The sequence below is a fragment of the Panthera leo genome, chromosome E2 (assembly GCF_018350215.1).
Source record: "Panthera leo isolate Ple1 chromosome E2, P.leo_Ple1_pat1.1, whole genome shotgun sequence".
NCBI lineage: Eukaryota > Metazoa > Chordata > Mammalia > Carnivora > Felidae > Panthera > Panthera leo.
Window position 1 is genome coordinate 50,069,681 of NC_056693.1, and position 10,136 is coordinate 50,079,816.

Genomic DNA, 10,136 nt, shown 5'->3' on the forward strand with positions numbered 1-10,136 from the left:
ATTTAAAATTTTAAGAAATAAACTGTTTTCCAAAGTGGCAACACTATTTTAATTCTCATTATAAATATGCGAATTTGCCATTTTCTCCATGTTCTTCCTAAGAGTTATTATTATCTGTTCTTAACTTTTTATTACTTTATTCTAGTAGGTGTTAAGTATCACATGTGGTATTTATTTACCTTTCCCTGATTAATGATATCTCTTATGTGCTTGTTAATTACTCATTTATATGTTTTTGGGTAAAAGTCCATTCTACACTTTTGTCCATTTAAAATGAGCTTTTCTTATTTCTTAGTTTTAAGAGTTCCTTATAGTTTTTAGATACACATCTTTTATGAGATATTTGATTTGCAAATAATTTCTAACAGTCTGATGCTTATTTTTTTAGTTTCACTAATGGTGTCTTTTAAAACACAAATGTTTTGAACTTTGATAAGGTCTGTTTATTTTTTCATTTTTTTTTCATTTATAGAATGTATTTTTGTTGTATCTAAGAAGGTTTTGCATAGCCCAGATTATATAGATATTTTCTCCTATGTGTCATTTTTAAAATTTTATAGTTTTAGCTCTTCCATTTAGACACATTTTTAGTCACATGGCTTTCTCCATTTTTAAAACCAGCAACAGAGACTCCGGAGTTCTGAATTCCAATCTCCTTCTTGTTTTGAATCTCTTTCTCCGGGAAGAGCCTTGTTTATTTTTCAGAATCATCTGATTAGGTCAGACCCAGGGTGAATCATATCTCTTTTTTAAAGTCAACTGTGTTGTATAAAACAACCTAATCATATTCTGGCATATTCTTTAGTACCTTCCACACTCAACAGAAGGGGACTATAGAGGATGTGGATCATAGGGAGTAAAATAGAACTACTGGAGATACTAGAATTCTTCCTGATGCTACTACTGATGTGTCTGTTGAAGCAAAATACGTTGAGGGGAAAACGTATACTAAATACAGTTTCACTTACCACTCTCATGGAGCTTTTAAAAAGTTAAGAGTAACAAAACAAAACCAAAACCATTTACTTCACAACTTTATGTATTAAAACATTCTCAAACTATGATTTTATGTTAAAACTTTCTTAAGTGTATAAAATCTGAGGGCAAGATTCTAATATGCAGTGGCTTAAGCTGAAATTGTTACAATTATTATCTAATAGTAGGCAATGTAAAGTTTCAGATCTTATGATTGGATAAAGATATATATATATATATTAGATATCTAATATTCTATATATCTTATATATCTAATATTAGATATCTAATATATATATCTTAGATATATATATTAGATATCTAATATAAGATATATAAGATATATATTACATATATATATATATATATATATATATATATATATATATATATTAGAATACTGTCTCATTTTCCATTAGTTCACTCCTAAGATAAAGACAAACACAATGTGGTGTCAGATAAGTATATTTTCATGATAAATAAGAATCGGTATGGTTGCCTTCAGAGTTAATGTGTAGTTTGAACCGGTCTTTTTCAAATTCAAGTGCATGATAATTTACACTGATTGCATTTTCATAAAGATACCTGTGCTTAAAAATGATGGCCTCACAGGAACTATAAAATGTTGTACTTGAATGGCTTTGAAAATAAAAATACAATTATTTGAAAACTGATAGGTTGAAGAGCTTAGAATATATTTGGTTTTAAAGGCCTTCACCTACTCTAATTCTTCATTAAGGAAAATCAATCATAGGATGAGAACATGAATTAGATATCCCTAAATGTCATAACATTTATATATTGGATTTTATTTTTACTTCATTAAGAAACCAAATAGGACTGTAATTAAAGAAAACGATAGCATATGGTAGAGAGACTGTTCATGGTTTTCCCAACTTTAAACACCATTAGAAATTCTACACTGTGAAGGACAAACCAAGTGAACTATATGCATAATTGATTAGAAACTTATCCACTTTTAAATCACAGGGAAATCTACTTTGATTTAATTTGAAATCTGTTACACAACTCTGTTTGAAATTGAATGCCCTAAAATTTCCCATGATATCTGAAAGGAGATGAGAATGAACAAGATGGTGAGGGCTTGAAAACTCTTCTGGCAATATTATTTAATTTTGTAGACTTACTTAGATATATCATGAAATTGTGTATTTATAACTTCCGTAATCTCCCTCTGTAAAGCCTTGATTCAGTAAAAATGATTTGGATACCTACTGTGTACCAGGTGCCAGGAAAACATTCTGAGCAAACTGAAAAGATTTTCCACCTCGCTGAAGTGGGGTGGAAAAACAAGACAAACAAAACTTGTATTTATAATATGTTGTGATAAATGCTCTCGGGTCTGGGAAGAGTGGGACACAAATCAACACGTGATCTTAAAAGTCACTCTGATCACCCACAGATTATCAGGATTTAACTTTATTTTTCCCTCTCCCATTCTAGTTTTCGGACTTACTTGTATAACCATGAATTTCCTTGAATGTATTCATGTATTTTTGAAGTATGCACAAAAATATCTCTCCCTCAAGTCCATGATAATTTTTATTTGGGTCAGTATTCTGTGGCCATGAAAGAGTAGAAGAATGAGGCTTCCTTGAATCTCCGCATTCTCTGTTCCCACTCAAGATTGAAGCGGTACAAGTGTGTAGCAATCAAGTGATTCACATTTGTATGTTTGATGTGAGGGGACTCGGTGTGTGTGTGTGTGTGTGTGGTTTATTGTGATGGTAAGTGTGGGATGGTGTGTGCTGTGTTGTGGTGTGTGGTTGATGTAATGTGGTCTGTTGGGGATGGTAGATGTGGGCGTGGGTGTGTAGTGGAGTATAGTATACTATGTGTTGTGCTCTGTGGTGCAGTGAGGTGTGTTAGGGTGACATGGGTGATTGTGTGTGTGTGTGTGTGTGTGTGTGTGTGTGTGTGTGCGTGCCTGCGTGCATGCACACTGTGGGATGTGGTGTTAAGGGTGGCTTGTGTACTGTAGGGTGGTAGATGTGTAGATGGCAGGTGTATGGGAGATGTAGGTCTGGGAGTCTGGGGTTTGGTGTACGATTCTGTACTTTATACTACATTTTTGAAGTATCATGTTCCTGAAGTCCTATAAACATTGAAGGAAATGTGTTCCCACAAATTAACAAGGAACCCAGGTTACAGTCATTTAGTATGCACTGTGTGAACTTGCTAAGTTTCAGTATGTGTTTCCTGGTCTGAATGCAATAGCACACACACAGAGAAGGCTTATTGGACATAAGTGGGGCTGGGTGTTCCTAAGATGAATATGACAAAGTGAGTAGGTATCCTCCATGAGCTTCAGTGTAGGAGGAGTATAAATTTGCCACCAATATGTAACTTTTTTGATCTTGACAGCAAGCATGAGGTTTCCATATAGGGAAGGATATACATATACATATATGTATATGTATATTTAAATGTTTATTTGTTTATTTTGAAAGAGAGTGAGCAGGGGAGGGGCAGAGAGAGGGAGAGAGAAAATCCCAGGCAGGCTCCATGCTCAGTGTGGAGCCTGATTTGGGGCTTGATCTCACCGTTGTGGGATTATGGCCTCAGCCAAAATTAAAAGTGGGGATCTTAGCCAATTGAGCCACCCAGGCGCCCTTAGGGAGGGAAATATTTTAAGGGTAATATCCTGATAGATACCTTGCACTAGAGGGTGTGGTCACCAGGCCATGAGTGCACCCAGTCGCCACCAAGAGCTACTCGGTACAAGGAAATAAAATGACTCTCTGGTTCTTTCATCTTTGTCTTTCTGATTGGGAACGGGGGAACATATGAATGAGAGAAGAGATGTGGAGAGAAGGGATGAGTGAGATTGTGCTACCTGGGGACTGGTGGGGGAGGGGTGAGGTGAAGGGAAGCTAGCAGGTGTTTTAACAGATACTTCAAGTTTAAAATCAAATCGGTTACATTCTTGTCGTGTGACCATACCTTTCATTTCCATCTTTAAAACACTGACTTTTCCTTTAAAATTACCACGGAGTTTAGTAACCTCAGAATGATATGCGGAGAGAGAGTTCCAGAAGGTGCTGTGAAAGGAGATAGAATCAGGAAAGCTTGATGTGGACTTTAGGCAGAGAGGACCCAGATCTGAAATGCTTAATGTCTGTGTAGATATTGGAGAAGATTCTCTACTACTCCAAGAAGGAGTTTCAGGGACTTGCACTACTCTTGAGGAACAGGGGAGAGACCCAGCTGAAGTCTGATTTATACTTATGAGGCCCATTCTTCACCTTACGGGGGGTGGTGGAACACAATGGTGTCCGAGTGTAGTTTCTCATTACAGTTAAGGCATGAAGGATGAGTAAGTGCCACCATGGTATAATTGGCAAGAAGAACTGGGCGCCTTATTGACTTGAAGGAAAAAGAAACTTGAGAGAAACTTGTGTAATTGTCTCATGTAGAAAGACAGGATGGATATGGAACAAGAGAGAGCTAAAGCTCATCTTCTTTTCCTTCACATGAAATCGTTCTCCACCATGACTCTTCTGCTCACCATGGCGTGGATGTGTTTCCCCTTCTCCAGTCAGCTCTCCCTCCTCTTGTTTTATCTTTCCTATTCTTTCCCCATAGCTCCTGCTGATTGATCACCTTCTCCTCTGTCCTTCAGATTCCACAATGCAGACTGTCAAAAGTTGGTGCCAAAAATCCCATGGATTTTAGAGTTAAAAACACAAAACACTCATTTTGGTGGACGGACTCTAGAGCATCCCCTGTAATTTCTGCCCCACCTCATCTTTAAACCCTTAAGTGTGGATGGGACTTGTGACTTGCTCCTGACCAGTAGAATATGAAGGAGGTGGAGGATTATTGCAATTATTACAATTATTGTAATTAAGGTGTCACATCAGTTGATTTTAAGTTAATCAGAAGGAAGAGGTGCCTGGGTGGTCCTGGCTTAATCAGATCAAGGCCCCTACAGCTGCAGCTGAGCTCTCCCTGAGATGAGAAACACACTCTCCATCACTGTCTTGAGGAAGTAAGCTGCCACATTGTGAGAGGGTCTCTGGAGAGGACCAAGGAGCAAGGAACAATGGATGGCCTTTAGAAGCGGAGAATGACTCTTGATTGACAGAAATAAAACAAAAACCTCAGTCCCACAGCTACAAGGAGATGAATTAATGCAACATTCTGAGAGTATTTGGAAGCAGATCTTTTTCATTCAAGGTTCTTTTTTTTTTCTTTTTTCTAGGAGTTTACTTTTTTATTTTTTATTTTTTTAATAGGAAATTTGTTGTCAAATTGGTTTCATTCAAGTTTCTAATGAGACTGTAGCCCTAAAGGACACCTGCATTTTTCTTTGTGTGTTCCTGAAGCAGACAACCCAGGTAGGTTGTGACTGAACTTTTGACGTATGGAAACCACGAGATAATGAATGAGTTTGGTTTTAAACTGCCAAGTTTGTGGTAGTGTGTTACACACCACAAAGCTAATACAGTCACCAATTTTAACTGTATTGAATTATCCAAAAAGATCACAGTGGTCTGAAATGATCAAAATATCATATACTGGTCAAAATGTAAAAGAATAGGTGGCTTAAACAACAGGAATTTATTTTCTCACAGTTCTGGAGCCTAGAAGTACAACATCAAGATTCTTGGTCTTCAGTGAAGGCTCTCTTCCCAGTTTGCAGACAGCTGCCTTCTCATTATGTTCCCATATGCATATATACAGTGATTGATTAAATTTTCTTCTGTCTCTTCTTAAAAGAGCAAAAATTCTGTTGATTCCAGGCTTCACACTTTTGCCCTCATCTAACCTTAACTACTTCCTTACTCTAGTTGCAGCCGTGCTGGCGGATAGGGCTTCAGTGTATGAATTTTGAGACATACATTCAGCCCATAATAGTACTTTTCCTCATTGGATTTCATGTACTCCGTAAGTGATGTATAATACATAAATCTATAGGACATAAAGAAGCTATTACAAAATGAGCAAAATGATGACCAGAACAATAGAAAATTTGGCAGAGGAATCTGTAATGTTTTCTGAAAAGATCATTTGATGTCCTAATGATAAATATAGATGAAAATTATGGCAGTGATTTTGCCTATTAAATTTGCAAAGATTAAAATACTGAAAAGGTTCTCAGTGATGACAAAATGTGGGGAAAAATAATCTGCGTTTTGCTGATTTGACAATTTCTCAAAATTTAAAATGCACATACAGTGTAAGCATATAGAAAGATGTCGATTATAACATTGTTAGTGGTAGCAATATATTGGACTCATCTGAATGTTCCATTAAGAGGACAGTAGTTAAATGAATTACTCTGGATATCATTCTAGGAATTTGAAAAACAGGTCGACCTATTTGTATTGAATTTAAAAGAAGGCAGTTGCATAGTATTAAGTGAAAAAAAAAAGTGGCAAGTTACTTGTAGTGCATTATCCTAGGATACATTTACTTATTTAATCGATCATTAATCAACTCGTCAATCAATTTCATCCATGCCCCTAACCGCCTCCCCTCTGGCAACCACCAGTTCTCTGTATTTAAGAATCTTATTTTTCTCTTTTTTTCTTGTTGTTCATTTGTTTCTTGAGTTCTACAGATGAGTAAAATCATGTGGTATTTGTCTTTCTCTGACTGATTTATTTCTTTTAGCATTATATCCTCTAGATCCACCTATTTGTTGCAAATGGCAAGATCTCATTCTTTTTTATGCCCTTTTGGTATTTACCCAAACAAAATAAAAACACTAATTTCAAAAGATATATGTACCCCTGTTTTATTGCAACATTATTTACATTAGCCAAGATATGGAAGCAGCCCAAATGTCTATCATTAGATGAATGGATAAAGATGGATGCTATATAGACAGTGGAATATTACTATGGTGTCTTTTTTACAAATGTACTTAGCGTTGTGTATGCAGATCACTGACAATAGTAATAATACCTGGATACTGAGATTTTGGAATGATTTCTGTTTTTTGAAATTTTCTGTATCGTTTGATTTTTTTAATCAATAAAAACTTTCCTATCATGAAGTTTTTTAAAAAGGAGACCGAGTTATGTTTTATAGGAATGTTTATATAATTAAAAATAAAACATCTCATTTTTATAAACAACTCTAGGTTTTTGTTTTGTTTTTAACCAAGTAAAAGGAAATTCACTACCCTTATAACTGTGCTAAAGCTTGCCAGTGTAACTGTACTAGATGATTCAGCTTTTCTATTATTCACTTAGATGCAATACTTTTTCATTTTTAACAATATCTGTGCAGTTTGTGATTCATTCCAATTGGTTTGGTGAGTTATGTTCCATTGCTGTACCTCCTTACAAAAGAGAAATACAGACTTTAATAAGAGTCATTACTTTGTTGCAATTAAACAAGTCAGTAATTTTTTCCAAGTGGTCCCCCCAAACATGTCAGAATATTATTTTGGTAATTTTGTACTTGATTCTGTTACAGAGCTGTGATTCTCTCATATACAGAAGTTCTGTTGGTTTGACTATACGGGTAAGATCTAGATAACACCCCCTCTCTCATCTTACCCATTATTCTTTTATCAGTGCATTCCTCCATTACTTCATTAAGAAATAAATAATACCATGATTGTATTGAATGAACATGTTCAAATCATGATGTATGCAGCCACTGTGAATTTTAGTCGTTCCTGTCTCTTTTTTCTTTTTCTAAGGTTTATCTCCTTTTGTAGGATATAATCACAGTCTAATTTGATTATCTCATACATATACAAAATAACATATTTATCTGGCTCAAAAGGGAAATCCTAAAAAGGCCATATGTCACTGGCCCTAAGTAAACATGATTTATGGTAAGACGACACTCTTTAAGTGATTAGGAAAATATGATAAGACAGCACCCTTTAAATGACTGAGTTGAGAAAAATAGCTCAATCCAGCAATTACAAGCATGCCATGCTAAGCATGACACAAACTCATCTCTGAGTCATGCGCTATATCCTATCTCCTTCCTTCTTGACAATGAAATGTCCTCAGTTCTGTCTGGCCCTTGATCCCTGTCCAGGTTCTGTAGTGGACTGGATACAAATGACCTGCACCCTCAGTTTCAGACACACAAGCTTTGTGCAGATGTAGATGTCTCCATGAATAGAAAATAGATATGATATTTGAAGCAATTGTGTAGATAACTAAGGCACTAACACATTTTTCCTTTAAAAACATCAACACTCTGATGCCTGTATTGACCAAATTGGTCTTTTTCTTTGCTGTCTGAGAAAACACTTATGTAGACACAGTTAAGGAAACAAAGAAGAGATTTGAAAGTGGAATTTAATCTTACAATCAAACTTTGTTTTCTCCAATCTCTTTCATGTTAATTATATTTTCAAGTGGCAAAATATTTGAGGCTCCTTGGAAATGAGCCCCAATAGAATTTTTAGTAAGTTACCAACACTCTCTTAGCAATTGAGCCTCAGTAATGAGGAAGATTGTGCATTTCTCATCTTTTTTGTTTAACTCTTGAGCATAATCCATATTGCTACATATCTTTATAAACTAGGCTAAGATGTGAGACCATTTAGAAAAATTATTGAGATAAATGGGATTACTATGCCTTGATTGTCATACTGGATTAAAAAAATAAAACATAGCATTTTTTTCAGTAATAAAACTAAACTTTGAAAATCAGTCTTCTTTTCCTAATGTGCCTATGTTGACATAACAGTACGTGTTGAAATTTGCTATCTAGCTGAGTAGAAATTGATGTTGCTCTTAATTTGGATCCATTATTCCGCCTCCAGTGGTCTTTTATATTATTATCTCTGCTCTGAGAGCACTAAGATATATCAAACCCTCTCAGAGAAGGGATGTGTGACCTTGCTCATTGTATCTTTCTTTGAGACTCTGTAAACAAAATGATGTGATGTGTGCAGTAAACCCCACCATAAAAATATCAATGTGTAAATTTGATTAGTAATAATAGTAAAAATAGAATATACATTAATAAGATTATGGAGGAAAATTTTAAGATCCAAAGGTGTCTATTTTGTGTTTATCAAACTTAATCTCATTAAGTTTTAGGATAGTATCATACAGGATCCTTCAACTCAATCTTTGTTCGTTTATTTATGAATTCAGATATTTTACTAAACATTATATGTCAGACATTCTGCTCTGCTCATTGGACACAGAGATAAATAGGAGACCACGACTGCCCTCAGGAGCTCACAGCACAGGGGGAAACCAATATGGAGTCTGAGGGCTTTAATGAAGTTTGGGGGGTACAACCATAGAAATACATATGGGTTATTAGTGTAGCATAGGGAGGACTCATGAACCAACCTGGGGCTGGCCTGGGAAGTTTCCGAGAAGAAGCCACAGATAATCTGAGATTTGAAGGCCCAGCAACAGTGTCAGCAGAGGGTTAGGGAGTATTCTTAGCCACGGTGAGCCCGGGGGGGGGGGGGGGGGGGGGGGCGATGAGTGGGTGGTGGTCGTGGGGGTGGGGTGGGGGAATAGCCTGGGGCTAGGGTGAGCAGCAACGGGACCAGGTAGGCAGTCGAGTCTCCAGTATGGAGGTGGGAGACAGGAAAGAAGACGGCAGTGTCTTGAGCATAGTCGTTGTTTTTAGTGTTTAGTGTAAAAAAAAAGCGTTGTCCTAATAGAATGTCTTACTCTTGAGAATTCCCCTCGGCTAGGGAAAAAACCCAGTATTTTTTGTTCACAACCAAGAATAATTTATATGCAACGCACTTATTTTATCTTTAAATATTTAGTAAAATATATTGGAATGAAATTTTGTGCCCATATATTTTAATTTTTAAAAATTATAGTGTAATTTTTATACTGTACTATATAGTATAGTGACATAATGTTAGTTTCAGGTGTACAACATAGTGATTCTCTATATGTTATGCTATGTTCACCATAAGTGTAGCTCCCGTCTGTTACCATACATCACCATTACAACACCATTGACTATATTCCCCATGTTGTACCTTTTATTCTCCTGACTTCAAAATTCACTCTCTCACTGGAAGCCTAAATCTCCCACTTGCCTTCACTCATTTACTTATGCCCCCCCCCCTCCCCCGCCCCGCTCCCCTGGCAACTATCAGCTTGTTCTCTGTATTTGTAGGTCTGATTCTGCTAGAAAAAACAGTATTCTTGATACTAATGCTCACATTACTTCCATTT